The sequence below is a fragment of the Cuculus canorus genome, chromosome 1 (assembly GCF_017976375.1).
Source record: "Cuculus canorus isolate bCucCan1 chromosome 1, bCucCan1.pri, whole genome shotgun sequence".
Lineage (NCBI taxonomy): Eukaryota > Metazoa > Chordata > Aves > Cuculiformes > Cuculidae > Cuculus > Cuculus canorus.
Window position 1 is genome coordinate 17,330,871 of NC_071401.1, and position 15,366 is coordinate 17,346,236.

At 46.5% G+C, this 15,366-nt stretch overlaps 1 protein-coding gene across 4 annotated transcripts in view; it reads left to right on the forward strand.

Annotated features, from left to right (window-relative positions):
• MYO7A (myosin VIIA) overlaps window positions 1-15,366 on the forward strand; it is a 101,851-nt gene continuing 86,485 nt past the window's right edge. For all 4 annotated transcript variants that reach the window (XM_054069644.1, XM_054069655.1, XM_054069666.1 and 1 more), the window contains exon 1: window positions 1-102. The gene's annotated coding sequence lies outside the window, so the exon portion shown is untranslated. The remainder of the gene's footprint in view (window positions 103-15,366) is intronic.

A 15,366-nucleotide genomic window follows, 5' to 3' on the forward strand; every position in this document is an offset into this window, starting at 1 on the left:
AGAAGCTCAGCGGCGGGCAGGGCAGGCGCTGCCCTCGCTCGGTGCCGAAGGCAGCGCGGCTCCAGCCCTTCCCCAGCCCCGTCGCGGCCATGCCCCGCTGAGGTAAGGCTGGGGCGGCTCGGGGTGCAGCCGGAGCGGGGGATGACAGCGGGGAGTCGCTCTCGGGGGGATGCGGCGAGGTCGGGGATGGAGCGGGGGATCTCCGGCGGGTCTGCAGGGCACCGAGCTGCCTCCGCGCCCGCATCGAATCTGAGGAAGGGGCTGCGTTCGGTGGGAGCGGGGCAGACGACGCAGACCTGACAGAAATGCCCATCTCGTCTCCTGCGGTAGGGATTAGTGCCTGGGTAATTTCTGTCGGCTGCTTAATTTAGCTTGGGTCAGCTAGCAGTGAGCTGTGCTGTGGTGGGCAGCCCCCCGCTCCTTTTCTCTGCAGCCCGTTTGTATTCAGGGATACGTGTTGAATCAGTGATGGGGAGAAGAGCCCTTCCATATTAGAATCATAGAATCATAAAATAGTTTGGGTTGGAAGGGACCTTAAAGATCACCTAGTTCCAAACCCCCTGCCATGGGCAGGGACACCTCCCACTGGATCAGGCTGCCCAAGGCCCCATCCAACCTGGCCTTGAATGCCTTCAGGGATGGGGCAGCCACAGCCTCCCTGGACAACCTGTGCCAGCGCCTCACTGCCCTCATGGTGAAGAAATTCTTCCTTATGTCTAGCCTAAATCTGCCCCTCTCCAGTATATACCCGTTCCCCCTCATCCTATTACTACAAGCCTTTGTGAACAGCCCCTCCCCAGCTTTCTTGTAGTTCAGGGATACATTTTGAAGTGATGGGGAGAAGAGCCCTTTCATATTCAGGGATACGTCTTGAAGTGATGGGGAGGGGCTGTTGGGGAAGTGCCTTGCTGCACGGACCTGCTGGCACAAGACCCCCAATGCTCCTCAAACCCAATCAGTCCTGGGATCATCTCGTCTTCTCTCTGCTCTCATCCAGCTCCAAATCCACCACTTGGGCAGTTAAAGCATAACCTGCTCTCAGTCAGCTGGTGCTGCTCTTCAGAGAGCAGCAGGAATTTCCTTTGGTTGCAGCATAGCACAGTCTGGGTCCAGACTGTGTTTTGGTGGTGTCTTTCCTGGGTCACACTGGTGCTGATAAGCAAAGTCCAAAACCTTCCTGGGCATTTTAAACTATTAGAGCCAAGACTGGGCAGGGACTGAGAGCCAGCATTGGAATGGGCAAATTCCACAAAGCAGTTTACATTTTGCTGCCTGGTTTGGGAGTACAGTGTTAATGTGCATGGGCTATGTTGGACCAGCTGAGCTCAATACCAAAGAATATTCCAAGGCTTTACTAGATACAGTCATGATATCCTAATGAAGGTGTAACTGGCATCTCTTGGCGTTTTCAGGGAGAATGGGATGTGTGGTGGAGAACCTGTCTTTTAGGCAATATGAAGGGAGAGTTTGAAAGGCAAAAAGCCATTGGGTCTAAGATTGCCTGGTTGCCTCTGGCTGCTAAATTGCCCGTGCAGAAGAAGGTGACAGGAGTTGGAAGTGGTCTTCTCACAGCCCCAGACTTTTGTGTTGGTGTGAGAGTGCTTTTCTCTAGTCTGAGCAAAAGGACGTCCAAGAACCAACCCCTTGGTGTTAACCTGTGCTTTGCATCAAGATGTTGAGGACATGGTTCGTGTTGCAAGCTGACTCCTCTCCCCTCCTTTTCCACTGTATGCTGCTGTGGGTCTTATCTCTGTTCCCATGAAGTGAGGTGCAAGGTCCCAACAGTGGTGGTGCGAAGGTTGGAATGGTTTTGTAGGTTTGGCCTGTTCTTTGCCAAAGCTTCAGACAAAACCTGCACCCCTGTGAGACCCTGTCAAGTCTCCTCCCCTACTCTGTATCTAAACTATCCAAGGGACAACTGAAGAGGGATAAACAAAGGCAAAACTAAGCAGTGCTTCCCTACTGTCGATTGATGCTCTAATTGTCTTCACCCATGGCTTTACAATCTCTGAGCTCCCCCGTTTTCCAAATACATTTGTATAAACCGTGTTCAGCGTTTGAATCATGGTGATGTGTTAGTGACAAACTGTCTTTTGTGCCTGACCTTGTTGAAAGGTTTGCGCTTCTGTAAAATGGAGGATATAGAGGCAAAATCTTCTTGGGCTTTTTGAAGTGAGACTGGAGGTACTCTCTGAAGTTGCAGCATCTCCCCACTGACACCAATGTGTATGAGATCTGAATCCAGCACAGGGATGAACCTCTTTTCCAAGGCAGTATTATTTCTAACTCATTTCCTCTCTTCAGAGTAGTCAGTTTATCTCACTCACTATTAAGTTTCCATGGACAGGGTGCTGCTGTACAGTGTTTCTGTCTTACGCTTGCTAACTTGTGACTTCGCAATCCTTGGGTTGCCATGGAAAGGATTATACTGTGATTAATGAAGGCATTGTCAGCTCGTAGGTTTTTTTTTTCAAAGCCCTTCCTGGAGCCACAGAGAACAGCCTCCAAGCACAGCAGAAAGGGGCTGATGGGAGAGGCAGCTTCAGGCACTCTCTGTCCCAGGCATGGTTTAGTTTGTCCTTACTGACACGGTGCTGTTGCTTACCTCCACTTGCTGCCAGATCAGCTCTGCTGGTCCCATTTGTGGGTGAGAAGAAAAGTGAGAAGAAAAACGGGCACTTTTATTGTTTGCTTGAGGCAGAGACAGAGTTTTCTTGCTCCTGAAGCAGAGTGGAATGAGTGTCACTGTACCAAGGGGCTGGCAGGATGTGGAGACAGTGCGTGAGAGAGCTTTGCACCGTGAAACGTTCCTCTCTGGTAGGCAACGTGCAAGGGGCAACTGATATGGGATGAGCCCGTGTGTTTGTGATGGTCTGGTCCTCCAGCCAAACTGATGTGTTGAGCCAGACAGCTTTCCAGCACAGGACCACCCCAGCAGTGTCTATGCTTAGGCTGTCCCTCCGTCTCAAGGTAGCACCCTCAAACCTCACTGTGCCTGGAGCTGTGCACAGCACCCCTGTTAATGAAAAGCTTTTGCAGTCAGGATACTGGGAGAGAGCAAACTGCAGTTGTTCCTCTTTTGCAAGGGGAGTGGCATGTGAGGAAATCCAATCAAAAGCAGGCGTTTGAACTGCCAAATAAATATGCAAAAGTTGAAAATCCGCCCAAAATCTCTGGGAACCCCTTAATTTCTTGGCACCATTGACTGAGTGCTACCCAGACCTACCCAGCCTGATCATCTAGGTAACAACTTCCACCTTAGCCCAGCTGGAATTTTCAAACTGAGTGGTTGATCCTATTGGCAGTCTCAGAGCAACCTGAGAAAAGCATTGAGCTTTTCTTGACCTCAGTCCTAGAAAGTTCTTTTCACAGCATGTTGGTTCAACTGCTGCCATCCACTTTCCTGCATTTAACCTGGTGTAATAAGCCAGTGTTTGCTTGGGGTGCAGGTGACCTGAATACAGCTTCAACATGCACGAAAGGAGTTAGAACTTACACTTTAGCTTGATTATAGAGTTACAGGCTGCCTTGGCTGGGGGTTACCACTGCTGTTGTTGCTGCACAAGCAGCCAGGCCACCAACTTTAAAATATGTGGAGGAAGGAAAACTTGCAAGAAGACATGCATTGAGCATTGGCAGAACTGAGCCTCTGTCAATGCCAGTCTTGCCCTGTGCACGAGTTGTTCTCTCTTTCCATCTGACATCAGGTTGTACAGCGGAAGCTGTGCTGGGAGGGGCTTCACCCCAGGAAACAAAGCCACTCACTGCAGGGGTTCCTTATTTTGGAAGTGGCAAGATAAATCTGGGCTTGTGACAGATCTGGAAAGAAGATGGGCACAACATGAAGGTTAGCAAAGGGGGATAAATAGAAAATTACAAGTATCTACAGTGCCTAGGTGAAGGCAGCTGTCAACAGCAGCTTGTAAATGGAAAGACTTTTAGGAATATTATGGCTTAGTCTCATAGCGCTTGCAGGTTGCAGCTGTGAAATGCTTTCCACCTGAGAGAGATTTGCAAATGCTGAGCAGAACTCACGTGCCCAAGACACCAAGGCATAAGAAGAAGGTGCTCTGAGCACTACCTGGGCTGCACTAGGCTTGAGATCAGGGCCCATCACTTGGAACTGAGCCCTTGTGTGTTCCCTAGGGTGCCTGTCATTGCCCAGGGTGCACATTTCACTCCTCTGGTGACTTCTTTCATTTCAAGTAATCCAAAACAAAAACCACAGAGGAGATGACAGGAGGGGAATGAAGACTGAAAGAGCATTGCACCTCTGTGAGTGCCTGGCATGCCTGTACTAGATACTGTGTGCTGCTTTGGTCCCTCCATCTCCGAAATTATGTAGGTCAGCTGTGAGGATTCAGGGAGAGGAAGGATCACCAGAGGTCTGGAACAGCTTCCATTCTGGGAAGGTTTGTTTGGATTAAGGCTCCAAGCTGAAAAGAGATGGGAGCAAGATATGTTATGGATCCTGGAAAATCACGCTTGCATGGTGAAGGCAAAAGGATGGTTTTCCTTAGTTTTCCTTTGCAATATAAAAATTAGGGAGCATCAAATAAAACTAACAGAGAACAAGTTAAAAGCAAAAAAGTTCACAAAACTCAGCATCTGTGTTACTCCTTACTGCAGGACCTTGTAGATCCTAAAATTATGGAAGGGTTAAAAAAAATCACTTGAACAAATTCCTTGATGAAAAGTCTCTCAGATGCTGTAAAATATATATCTTAAAGACAAAAGCTATACTTCTTTGGCTTTAGAAGTTCTTGAGGTGAAAATTATTAGTATCTGGGAAAGTATTACAGAGTGGTGCCACTGAATCTTCACCCTGCTTTTATACTGCGCCTTAGGCATTCTCTTGTCCACTGTCAGAGAAATACAATAGATGGGCAGCCTACAAGCTGGATCTAGTATGATCTTTTTTATGCAGAGCTCATGAACTCATGCTTCTACTGAGATCCTCCTTGAAACAGTTTTTCTAAGATATTTGCCTCGCTGTACCATTTAGGTATCTTGAAGAAGATAAGGTATCAACGTCATCGTTTTAGTAGCAGTGCCATGTATTGGGTGGGCCAAGGAAAATAAATCCTGTTGTTTTCCTTTTTTATTGAAAATACTTTCATATTGGTAAATGTAGAGAAGAGCTTCATAGCTTAATGGGATTTTTTTCCAGGTTTTGTATCAGATCTCACGCTAAGATTGCCACAAAGCTGGTGATCAGCTAGATCATGGCTAGAAAGGCCAGGGTTTGCAGGCGGTTTCCTGTGAATGCCAGGGCTGACCCATGCTGTTGTTAGGCTGAGGTTTCCTTTGAAAGCCAATAACATGATTTTCCATTTGCCCAGTGAGTACCGGTGTGGGGGGGGAGTTTTTAATTTAGGCTCAGAGAGGCTGGGACAAGAAAATTCGTTGCCTCCTAGTGACACTGAGTTTGGGCAAAGGTCCCACTGAGCTCATATGGTACCAAAGAGCTTCGCCATAATAGTGGACCTGAAAGGGAACGGAGAGAACACGCACAAACTGTGACATCTCCTGTCATCAGAGCTGGGGTCCCGTCACCTGACTGAGTGTCAGGGGGACATGCAGGACTCCTCCACGAGGACAGAGGGGTACAGTAAATGCATGTTGTAGTGAGTTGGAAGGAGTCCTGCAAGCCTCGGTGGAAAGCATCAAACCTCTTGCCTCTTCTGTGCAAGCCTTTAGGTGTTTTCCGGCATCAGCATTGGTTGCTATTGGCTATATTGTTGCCCTGGCTATTTCTGTCAGGCTTCCTCTCACCCCTCTGCTTTGCTGGATGAGTGCCATCAGGGCCAGCAGACTTAACCTGGGCTGAGATGAACTCCAGAAACCACACGCACTGGGTTTGTCTCTCCTACAGCCTCCAGAAAGTTTCTATCTGGAGAAATAAAGGGAGTGGCTATTTCATCTGTAACCTCTGTGCAAGAGCCTTCCTCAAGCCCATTGAGAAGTTGCACACAGAGGACTGTCAGAGTAAACAAGACTGTCCCTGTTTGCTGTTTAGTTCCTCTGTTCAGCTTCTTGGCTGCCTTTAATCCCAGTGGAACAACAAAGCCAGGATAACCCAGACTTCTGTAGTCTGTCTTTGGAAGTAAAGCCCAGGAAAAGGTCAGGCGTAGTTGGCTTTATGCATGGTTTTTTGTGCTGGGGAGCTGCAAGAGCCCAGAGTGATCACTGGAAAAGACATGAGAGAATATTGTACTTCTGGAATTACTGAAAGTCCAAATATGCTGTCAGGAGTGTTAATGATAGAGCTCTCAAACATGCCCCTTGCCAGGCTTGTGGTGCTGCAGCATCCTTGAGCCAAGAAAAGTATAGATAAAAATCTCCAACAGCCCTTTACGATTTCCTTTCACTTCTGCAGGCTTTCAAAGCTACCAGCTATCTCGGAGCACTGAGGTGCTGAGGTACAGCCCACCCAGGGATCAGGATCCACAGCAGGAACTATACTATCAGATCTTTTATGTAATTCAGTAAAGTGGTACACCGAGACTTGTAAACAATTAATGAGTCGGTCAGCCCAATCTGTTGTCATGCTGAGGAGGTCTCTCAGACCAAGTATACTGCAAGGACACTATCCGTCTCGTATGAGAAACTACTCCTCTTCAGCATGACACCAGGGAAGCTTTCCCTGGTGGTGCTACCAGTTCTTGTGGGTGATTAGGCAGGTGCTTGTCCCATGGTGAGGGGAGTTTCTGAAAGTGCATCTGTGTTACCCCAGAAAGGCACTTAGATGTTGCTTTCTTTGCTGTTAAATGTCATGCCTGCACGCAAAGCATCAGGAAATGGACAAGAGAGCACCTGGTGATCTTGACTAAATTGCTGTGAGAGCTATGTCAGTTTGGGATGTAGTAATGGGCCATATCAGGACTGCTGTTCATTCAGATTAGTTGTACCGGTACAGATTAAGGTGGTGGATAACAGAGCGTGAAAGCTCTTTGTGCAACCGTATTGCTTCTGGAATTAACCCTCTGGATCTCCCAAAGTGCCCTGTTCTATCTGTGTTTTGCACAGCACACTCCTGTGTGGAGTAGCAAACCAGGTCCTGTCCTTCCAGTGCTGAGGTCAGCAGTCAGGGAAGATATTAAATAAAAAGGGCTGGAACAAAAGCCAAGCTTTTCAGGTGCAGCTGTGACACTGAACTCAGCCCAGGGAGTGAGACTTGTCTCCAGCAAACATCCATTTCTTACTTGTAGTTAAGAGCAAATCACAAATGCCAACAGCCACCCCTTTCCTTGGAGGAATATCTCACAATACTGCAAACAACGGCGGGAATAGAGCAGGTTGTTAAAACTGGAATAAATCGAGTACCCAATTAGAGCTGACTTGCTCATCTAATCTGATTTCCATAGGAAAAAACGCTTCTCTGGTCACACTGCCTGTCTCTCTAGATGTGTCACCTAATCACTGTAGTTTGTCAACCAAGCTCATTCCAGTTTTGATAGAGCTTTGACAAGGAAATAGAGTTCCTAGGTACTTCATAAAATACACAGGCCAGTAGGAGAAAACTAGCATCCTGCATCATGATGCCAACTACTGTTGGACACAAGAGAGCCCAGGTAGGGTGAGAAAGCTGTCCTGAATGTCCTACCTGCAGGAAAGGCTTCTTGGGGGGACTATGCCCTACTGACTGTCAAGAAATCTTATTATTTCAAGTTTCATACTTGTAAATGAGGCTTTTGTTAGCTCCGCTGCTTGCAGAGGGACTTATACCATTATTTCTGGCTCTGCTTTTCACCAGATGGGAACTTGGCATGGAGCAAAGTCACTTCACCTCCTGGAGTTCTTTCACTCATCCAGGTTGCTTGGGGATGCACTGACTTTTACTTTATGCCTGTGCAATACCTAACGTATCATAGGTCATAGAATGATTTGGTTTGGAAGAGACCTTAAAGATCATCTTGTTCCAAACCACCTGCTCAGGTTGTTCAGTGCTCCATCCAGCCTGGCCATACTTCCAAGGATGGAACATCCACAATTTCTCTGAGCAACTGTTTCCTGTGTCTCACCACCCTCACTGTCAAGAATTTTTTCCTAATATGTAATCTAAATCTACCCTTTTGTACGTGCTTTAGTTTAACTCTGCTTTGGAAAAGACCTTCAGCTCAGCCAGATGATGCCCTTGCGAGTGCAGTGCATCCCAACTGCTGCAGCACACCTAACAACTCAAGATACAACCGAAATGTGAAGAGCAGTAGATGAAGCAGCAAACAGTCCTCATGACTCAGTTTCACCAGCTGCAAAAGTAGGATAAGATTTTGCACGTGCAGCCAATGAGTCAGGGAGCATCTATCCCCCTTTTGTCCAGGTTATTACAGAGCTGATGTCTCTCAGAACTGCCTCATATTGCCCTGAGGGGTGTGATGGTGATTGCACCATCTGAAAGGGCAAACCAGAGTCTATACTTGATTTGTAGAGTCCCTTTTAAAGCAAAACACCCTCATCAGGAATCTTAGCAGGATATAGCAGAGTTGGTATCTTCTGATTTGAATCCACTTAATCCTACTAGTCCCTGCATTTGGAGGCTGACCCTAGCTTCTCTGAGAGGCTGTTCTAAATTTCTCCAGGACCGTGAGAGATAAGATGATAGTGTCAGAGCAGGTGGAGGGAAGATTTCATCAAAAATTCCAGCAAAGGTGTTCCCACTGAGAAAAAAAAAAAACCTCATAGCATTATAAGACTTTGCAGGAGCCCTGCTCCTTCCAGCTCTGATAGCTCTAAAAGAAGAGAGACCACACCATTAGGGACCAGCAAGAATAGAGGGTGAGACAGTCGCTTATTAGGACAATTTAAGGACAGAGAAGAGCAAGGTAGCTGCCTTTATTAAAGGGATTTTAATCTGGAGTCATAGGCACAGACGTGGTTGTCTGCAAGAGGCACATTGCACCTTCCTGGTTCTCCTGCATGACCCTGGGGAAAGTCACTTCCTTCCTCCATACCTGAGTTTCCCTCAGTGTGAAATGAGGATAGTATTAGTGTCCCCTCCTCCATAAACAAGCTGGGATTCAGGAGGGACTAACACAGCATAATAACTTGCTGGAGTGATTACTAAAACAGTGCCTGCAAAGACTATCCTTAATGAACTTTTCTTGTAGCAAAAAAAAATAGACACAGTGGGTTAGTAATTACGTTACTGGACTGAGATTAGTCGGACATTCAGATCTTACTTCTGCCATATATTGTTGGGGTGATGGCAGATCATCTAGAAACTGTTTTAAAAGGGAGTACTTCATGGGACTTAAAAAGAGCCCAGGTACCTAAATCCCTCTGAAACTGCTTCAGGAGCAAGCTCAAGTGCGCCATAGGACAAATTACCTGACACCCCATAAATTTCATTTTGATGTGCTGGTCCCAGCCTGTAACAGGTGCAATGCTCCCTCTGACTTGGAGCAAGGCCTATGGTGTTGTAGATCCATAAGACAGAAGGGTTGGAAGGCCAAGGGGATGATCCAGCCCAATCTCCCTCATAACATCGCCTTCTTATCTGGAGCAAGTAATATAGGATTGGCCAGGGTGTATATATAGGGGTTTATATATATATACATAAAATTCTGTATTTGGTATGTATACATATGTGTACACCTTCCCTTGGGTCTTCATGATGTTATTGTCAGATTATAGATGCAGTCTTTGTAGCTGCCTGAGCAATACAACCAAAGGATTAAACCTGCATGCGAGCTAATGATGTCCCGGCCCATGGCAGGGGGGTTAGAACTAGATGAACCCAAACGATTCTATGATTCTAAGGGCTAATGGCTGTAGTTCAGCTGCAGGTCTAGCAGGGCCCAGATGGTTGAGAACGTTGCTGTCTCCTGAACCTAGCTCAAAACAGAACATGCCACAAATTAATCTCCTCCCAAATGCATGCATTCATGGTAAAACACATCAGCCTGAAACAAACCACCACATGTGTGTACGTTGCTCTGTCAATGGCAGGTGTTCAGCCATGAAGGAACAGGCCTGCGGTGGCTCCACTGGTCTGATCAGCCAACGCTATTTGGGGTTTCATGAACGTGAGTGGGCAGAATCTGAGCTCTGAGTGCTGTGTGGATCTCTTGGTATGCTCAGGACCAGCAAGGGGACTTTCCGTACAGCCCAGTACCGTGCAGGACAGCCCTACTCCAAGGAGGAGAGTCTTGAGAGCATGTTCATGAGAAGAGTCGCTCTCAGTTTCAAATATAGACTTCATTTCTAATTTGTTGTTGTTGTCTGCTGGGCCCCATGTGTAGACCCTAGCAAGACAGGGGTCAATCACAAATGGATAGAGAAGAGATGGAAACAAATTGCAAACACAGTTTGGCCAGCATGCAAGTGTAGTATTTTGCTGAGATCAGCTCAGCCTGCTAGGTCTGGATTATGCTGAAATTACAGCTGACCGCTTTGCAAAAGGATACTTTATTTGATTAATATTTGTGGCTGTTGAAAGATACTGAGTCGCCAACAGAGGCTGATGCACAAAAGGAACTTGCCTCCTCGGGAGGCTGTGCTGAGCCCTCTGCAGCAAGCTGGGATCGGATGCCACAGTGGTCCATTGTTCTGCTCTGGCTATATGAAAACACAGGGAGGGATAAAAGGTCAGGTCTTTTGTTCAACTTCTCTACCTGCCAGGCCTTTTGGGGGGATTGAATGCCTGGCAAATCTATTGAACTTCCTGCTGAAGGCTTAAAAAATTGATGCCCATTTCCTGACTACTCTCAGATGAACAGAGGCTACATATTGATTTTCTGACTTTCCAGAGAAGGAATTTTTCTGTGGTTTCGTACTCAAATGTAGCCTTTTCAATGGGGACTCATTCAGATGAGGTGTCTCTCCCAGCAGTATTGCTACCAAGACCCTTCAAATGGTGATGTGAAGACCAAACCAGTCCCACAGAGCCAGCTAAGGGGTCTTTAAACATATTGCCAGCTGGTGAGGGAGTACAAGGATGGGAGAATGAAGGGGACATCTGAATGAAACCAGTCCTCTCAGGCTTCCTTGGTAGTCAATGAGGAGAAAGTATGCTGCCCTCCAACAGACTTGAGTGAATCAGCTCTTGGAAGCACCTGTTTGTTCCCATAGGCACGGAGGTGATCTCGGTTGATTTGATCAAATGCTATGTCTGCACCTGAACAGCTCAGTTCCAGTTTGGGTGTCAGATGGGCCTTAGCACAAAAAAAAAAGGTTGAGAACCGCAAAGTCACCTAAATGACAACACTGTCACTCATGGGAGGGCAACGTGTGTTAATTTGGTGCAGACAGCCACAAAGAGATGTGTAATAGTGAACTCCCATTCTAGGATTTTCATGCTTCTCTCTCACCTCATGGTTCCAGCTCTCCTTTGATCTGTGCAGGTGTCCAGGGGGAGGCCAGGAAATGCTCGGGCATTGCCTTGCAATATGCCTGGGTGGTAAGTGCATCATACCACGGGCTCATTGCTTTTTTGCAAGCTTTAGCTTTTGTCTTGAGCTCTGTTTAAAAATCACACCCTGATGCCTGCATTGTTTTTAGGTTCCTGTGAAGCTATGGGTCAGCTCAGTGTTACACTCTTGCACCCTCGGTGTAGTTGAACACACATATGGTGTCACACTCACTGGGGAATTGTCTATCTTATCCTAATATGAAAGAATTTGTGTAACATGCAGAGCACCAAACAAGCCCTGAATTCCTGCAGCTGGAGTTAGGTCTTCATGGTCCTTTCACTCACCTGTATGGTGCTTTGCAAAGGCAGACAGGATAGCACAGCCTGGAGCTGTCATCACAGGCTGTGATTAATGCCTGCAGCTTCTGGCAGAGGAAGACACAAAGGATCACATTCCTTTCACTTGCTGTCTTTTAAAACCCTTCAGAGCCAGCCTCCTGAGAGATCACCACCTCAGCATTTCGTGGCGCCCAGATTCTCAGCGTATGAAAATCAGCAATTTACACTGAAATCAGTTGTATCTCGATCATTTCATACTGCTGGGGCTCTGGCCAGTGAGGTCTTTTTAGCTGTGTCAAAAGAAACAACAGTGTTTACATTTTTTATCTGATTAGTAGTCAACCTGAGCAATGAGGAGAGCCTAGGAAGTGGTTTAAGTGCTCAGTTTTCAGGGACAAGCTGGATTTTTCAGAAGCTTTAAGTTCTACCTGAGGTTTGTTGAAAATTAGGCTCTGATTTTGGGTACTGAAAGCTTTGGCTGGAAACTCTATCTACTCTGCAACCCCTGGCACCTCTCTGTCGCTTATGTTGAGTAGATTACACCCTATTTATTGGTGGTTTCGGTTACGAGCATCATTTCCCTGGGTTTCAGTTGCACTTGCAGAATGACAGATTGCAGTGTGCATTAGCGCTGCACTTTCTTGCCTGAGCTGCTTGCATGGAAAAAAACTAATATTCAGAAACAAATGCAAAGTAGCTTTGTATCTAATGCATCAAGACTGCTCCTACCCTGAGCTGTTTCACTTCAGCAAGCCACCTTGGTGCCTGCAGTCTTCTCTCCCTATAGTTATTTGATTAATTGATTAGCAGATTGACATTGATGTTCTGTGTAGGAAAGGTGGCTTTTACTTCAAGTAGCTGGAATTTTGTGGATTTGGACATCCCTGGAACATCCCTTTTTGAAGGAAAAAAAAAAACCCCAACACAAAACAACAACAAACTGCCAGGTATTCCCTGGGAACAGCATCCGCCCACCAGAAGGAGAAGCCTGATGGGAGTACCCTCAAATCTAATTAGTACCTAATCCCGTGGCTTTCATCACTAGAAGGCTGAACACTGCAGAAATAGCTAGAGAAGAATCAACATGTTCCCTAGATCAACCCGTGAAGGCTGTTGTTTAGTTGCGCAGTGTTGCATCCATGGCTAGAGACTGAGGAGCCTTTCTCAGGATCTGGGGCTTCACAATAGATCCTTACCTCCCACTAGCATCTACACCTTTATGTGTCAGCTTGCAGTTCCACTTGAATCTCTCTTTTTCCCTCAGTTGTCCAGGCAGCTGGACCTGCAGCTGACAGCGAGGTAATTCTTTACACCAAAATGCACCTCTTGTTCAAAGTAGCTATTCTTCTGTCTCCTGATATCAACATTTGCCCGAAACATGGTGGCCACTCAAAGTCTGATCCAAAGGCTGTAGGAAAGCCTTTTCTTGATTCTCAGTGAATTTGAACCAGAGTTTTGCTAGGAAAACACTCTCTGCGCTAATTGCTTCCCAGGGCATGCAGAGCCTGCAGGCAGGATGTGTCATGGATGCATTGGTCACGTGAGAAATGGTAATTCGTATGTTTTCTGCACCTTCTTGCTGTTGTGACCTGCCTTGCTCAGGTGACAGCTTCCTTGCATTCCTCACATCACCTGCCAGCATGACCTCGAGCTGATCCGTCTGTGCGGAGGCGGCAATTAAGGCATAAACAAGGAAACTTTCTCAGCATGGTGGCAGGCAGCTTGCCAGCTAGGTGGTGCTTGCCGTGTCTCCACATCTCCATCACAAGAGTCTCATAATTGTAAAAACTCAGGGAGTGCTGCCCTGTGTGTGGAAAAATCAGCAAATTGGGTGAATTCCTTTTGACATTGCATTCAGGGCAATATTATTGATTTTAATGGGAATGCATCTTTTCCCCACATTAAAAGAGATGATGGGCAACAAAATCAGAGGATTGTGTTTTACTTTCAATATAATCTGCACTGGAGGAGTTAAAAATTATTATTTCTTCTTGCAAGAATGAAGATATTTGTGCCAGGGGGAGGTGTAAGTTAATAGCCATTATGTTTCAGTCTAAAGTTCAGACAGGGGAGATGCTGATGTGTTAAACAACAATCCAGTAGCTGAAGCACTCATGTAGTGAGACTGAAAGTCTAGGCTCTCTTCCACCAAGGTGGGGATTTAACTTGAGTCACCTGCCTCTCAGCAAGTCCTGGACAGGCAGCCTTCGCATAAGCTTTGAGAGCAAACCTAGGCAGGTGGGAGAACTCACCTTTAGTGCTGAAAAGGGAAGCAAAATAGAAGGCTACAGCCCAAGGAGACAGGGATGTCCTAGGCAGCACTGAATGGCAGGAGATCAGACATATCTAAGATTTATCCAAGCTGGCTCAGAAACCATGGCAGGTAGCCTGAAGTTTTTACTCCAAGAGCCTGAATGCTCAGTGCATTGAAAAGCAGATGGGAGTAGGCTGTAAATGCCTTCACTGGGAGCAGATACCTGACACTGAGCTCTGACAAACCAGTAGACACAGGTCATACCTTAAAGAGGGCACAGCCTGATATCAAAGCAAGGGCACATGCCTCCTGCAAAGAGTTTCCTAGACATGGTGTTTTGTCCCAGCCTCCTTCTGCTCCGTGCCCTGGTCACCATCTAAGCCAAAAGGTACATGAGACTGGCATGAGGGGAGTGCAGCAGTGGGGAAAAACCCTGCCACGTGGGCCCATCTGTGGGGTCAGTTGTGGTTGGTAAGATGTGTCTGACCTCAGCTGGGAAGCTGCAGGCAAATTCAAATGAGGAGAAGATATTTACTTCATTTTAAATGCTAAGGATGATTTGACCCTTGGCGCTAATTACCTGGATAAGTAATGGGTTGTCTCTGTTGAGAGCTTGCTTGTTGATCAAGATAGCAGGGAAGATGTGTCAGCTGAGAAGAAGATGAATGGCTGCCATATTCAGACTAATATTTTCTGACTTCAAAGCCCTGATTCGGATTCAGGGCTTTAGGAAGAGTGCAAAAATATAAACTGTCATAACTTCCCAAGTATGCCAGCGTCCAGCAGGACAAAGAGTAGAAGGACTGGTATGTAGTGACATTGCTTTCTTCCTCCCTGTTTGCTTCCCTTCCTCCCCTCCACACACATTCAATGTTTAGAGGTTGCAAAGATGGGTTTGTTAGTTTAACCTCATTCAAAAGCCATTGCTTTCCTTCCTGATATAAATCCTGCTTTTGATAAGGACAGAGGTGCTTATCTCCAAGGATGTAGGTCTGACCTTTTTATTCACGATTTCTCAGGTGAACAGTAAAATACATTGCAAAAACTTTAGTTCTTCTCATATCCCTTGCTGGAGGGCAGGAGGTAAAAATAGGAATGTGCAGGGAGCATCAGTGTATTAAATCTCTTTGCTCAGCTAACGTAATACATTGTGTCTGCCAGCCAGTTGAAGTAGTTATAAGGCAGTGAATGAAGAGTTGTCTCTCTTGTTTATTCACACTATTAAGTGCCCAGGGTGTTCTCCAAAAGACGTGCTCTACACCAAGCTGGGTGCAGAGGGGGACAGGCTGTCATTGGATGTGAATGCACACGCTCCATAAATTAATTATTCATTTTCTTCACTACATTTGCAGACAGAAAAATCATGTGGGATGTGGAAATTCAGGAGAAAGGAACAGAATTTACATTTAGAATGAGATAC